We start from the raw sequence: 3,473 nt of genomic DNA on the forward strand, positions 1-3,473 counted from the left end.
GGTGTCGGACACTACATCCACGTCACACAAGTGGCGCGGGCTTCGACGCCCACGTCACTTGTGGGACGTGGATGTAGTGTCCGACACCGACGGCCACATGTATCTCACACCCACGATACTTGCTATTTAGGGTTTCCTCTACCGCTCGGTGACCCTCGACGACCCTCGTTCCCGATAAAAAAAAGAGGAAGAAGAAGAAAAAAAGAGGAGAAGAAAGAATAGAGGAGTTACTCCTCTATTCTTTCTTCTCCTCTTTTTTTCTTCTTCCTCTTATTTTTTTATCCTTGAAGCGTTGTCGAGGCCACCCCAAACCCTAGAGAAGCAGTGTCGAGGCCACCCCAAACCCTAGAGAAGCAGTGTCGAGGCCACCCCAAACCCTAGAGAAGCAGCGTCGAGGCCACTAATTAATATTAGTTCTACGTTTGCCACTAATATATCCATCTTTCATGTTTGAATAATAATTGCCATGTTGTCATTATTTGTAGAAACTACGGACACCGCCCGAGACGAAGTACAAGAAGAGTTGTTGGGGGACATAATCACACAAGGAAGTGATGCCGTCGTCTCGTTGTTTCTCAACGACACCGATGGTCTGGAAGCAGCTGGCTATGATTATGATGGCTCCGGTGACCTAATGCCGGTGCAAGAAGGAGACAGTGAGGACGGCTCCGGTGACCCAATGCCGGTGCAAGAAGGAGACCGTGATGATGTCTCCGGTGACCGAACCGAGTCCGGCGAGGTATATATATTAGTTAAGCTTCTGCTGACTAGCTAATTGATGCATTCATTGTTTTGGTATGTACAGATATTAATTAAGTCTTTGTTCTTTTTTCTAGCCCTCCGGATCGAGCACAACTTCGGCAAAGAGACGAGGCCCAAAGAAAAAGTTGAGCTCGGATGAAAAGTTTGAGATCATAGCAATCGCGCTCGACGGCCAACTGATTGAACCCCTCCAGACAAAGAGCGCATTTGTTGCTTAGTGCGGGGTTTTGGTTAGGGACAAGATCCCAATCAGCATCCAGCAATGGTTAAAGCCGGCTACAGAAGACCCTGAGGTGTCTTATGTCAATGATATGCAGAAAAATGATCTTTGGACTGAGCTGAAGTCAAATTTCACCCTACCGCCAGAGGATGATCCAGAGAAGCCAGTTAAAGAGCAATTGATCAAGTCTTTTGCTCTTAAGAGGATGGCAGAACTATTCAGGAGGTGGAAGAAAGAGCTGAATAAGTTTGTCGAAAATAAAGAGACACCAGAATTCAAGGGCAGATATGAGAAGATCAGAGATCACTGGCCCGTATTTGTGGCCCACAAGACATCGGAAAAGAGTAAGAAGATGTCGGCGACAAACAAGCAAAATGCTGCAAGAAGAAGCATCACCATCGCATGGGGTCAGGTGGCTACCTCGTAGCCCGGCCTAAGTGGGCCAAGACTGAGAATGATCTGGTTGATAAAGGGATCGAACCAGAGACAATTAACTGGCCAGACCGTTGCCGGACTTGGTTCTTCGGGGCTGGTGGAACCTTGGACCCTGTAACAGGGAAGTGCATTTGGACGAATGATCAAATGGACATACCAGTCAGGAAGATTCAGCAGTATATCGAAGCAGCGAAGCAAGGGACGTTCTTTCCAGATGGAGAGAACGACGAGCTCACAATGGCCCTCAGGAATCCTGAGCACCCTGGACGGACACGAGGCATGCCAGGCTCCATTCCATGGAAGGTTGGGTTTCCGGACACAGGCGGTTACAAATCCCAGGAGAGGAGGAAAAAATTGCAGCAGACCCAAATGCAGGCGCTGCAAGCAAGGGTACAAGCGATAGAGGAACGAGAAGCAAATCGCAGCAAACGTACTGCCGAAGCTTCCCCCGTAGCTACCCCGCCATCTCAGCGGAGAAGCAGCGTGGCTTCCACCGAGCTGCTTCAGCCGGAGCATGCCTTGACGGCTCCTGCCAGCTATCCCGTGGATGCTATCATGGAGTCTCAAAATTGCCACCTTATGACGCAATGGATGAATTTGAAGGTCAAGGCGGCTGTTGGCTCTGTTTATCCTACTGAACTCGGCGCAACTTTTCACTGCCGGCCGATTCCAGAAGGATATGCTAGGGTGATGGTGGATGAAATAATGGAGGGATTTGAGGACCTCCAGCTTGACCACCCTACCGGTGAAGGGAAGACTAGGCTGGGGTCTGCTCTGAAGACTCCATGCCTATGGCGGAAGGAGCTCATCAACCTTCCGAACTGGACGCCTCTGCCTCCTCCTCCTCCTCCGGCAAGTCAGGGCACTCTGCCTCCTCCACCGCCTCCTTCTCCGGCGAGTCAGGGCACCCCGCCTCCTCCACTGCCTCCTCCTCCAGCGAGTAACGATCAGGGCACTCGACCGGCTCCTTCTTCGGCGCATGGCGGCACTCCGCCTCCTTCTCCGCCTGTGCCGACGCGCCCGAGCAGCCAGCCTCCTCCTTCTCCGCCTCGTCAGCAAGGGCGGAAGAGACCTGCCGCCGCTTCGGCTGCTCCGGCGTGTTGTAGTCCTTCTCCTCCGCCTCGTAAGCAAGTAAAGAAGACAACCGCTCCGTCTACTCTGCCGGCGTCTAGCAGTACAGCAAGAGGCGGCAGGACATATAGATTCGGTCCTTCTCTGAAGACTCCAGAGAAGTTACCATACGAGAGGACCCCGGAGGAGAACGCCAAGATCGCGCGAGAAGAAGTGAGGAACTTCTTTGAAGGGGTGAAAGCAAAGAAACATCCACCTCCGGAGGAGAAGGTAGATCCGGTGAAAGCGAAGCGCACTCTAGCTGCCCTGACAAAACCACCCAAGTCTCCGCCAAAAGGAAACTATGAGCGCATTATTGGAAAGGAATTTGCCAAAGCGGAGCGGTCGGGAAGTACTGTCAGTGATCAAAGGCTGAAAGAACGACGAGCTGGGAAACAAATTGCCCAGCTCGGCGAACAAGCGAAGCAATCGTGCCCCCCGCTCAAGGTGCCTAGCGACAACATCGCTAATGATCCGAGGATGGTGCCCGGTTATAGCAATCTTGGCGATTACCTGCCCGACGATGTACATTATGAACCCATGGAGGTGCAGATACAAAGATATGAGTACGGGAAACCTCTCGTCAAAGATGAAAGATCTCTATCAACGATGATGTGAAGATTGCATGATTGGTAGTTGAAAATCTGCAGAGACTCTGGGGGGAGGAGTACTTTGTATGTGAAAGTTAAAAAGGAGCATGACCTCGTTGGAATTGAACTGTTGCCTGTTCCATTTGAGGAGTTCTTTCAGTTTTTCAATCAATTGGCCCTCGATAAAACAACGGTCACCTGTTACTGTCTGTAAGTAGTACTACTTCTGTCATTAGGTCTCCCTATATAGCTCAACTCTTTCATTGCATGTATTTATAATCATCCTCACTATATTATGCAGATTGAAGATCATCGAATTGAAGAAAAGATAAGTCGGTGATATTGGGTTCATTAAC

Source organism: Triticum dicoccoides, chromosome 2A, assembly GCF_002162155.2.
Source record: "Triticum dicoccoides isolate Atlit2015 ecotype Zavitan chromosome 2A, WEW_v2.0, whole genome shotgun sequence".
In the NCBI taxonomy this organism is placed as follows: Eukaryota; Viridiplantae; Streptophyta; class Magnoliopsida; order Poales; family Poaceae; genus Triticum; species Triticum dicoccoides.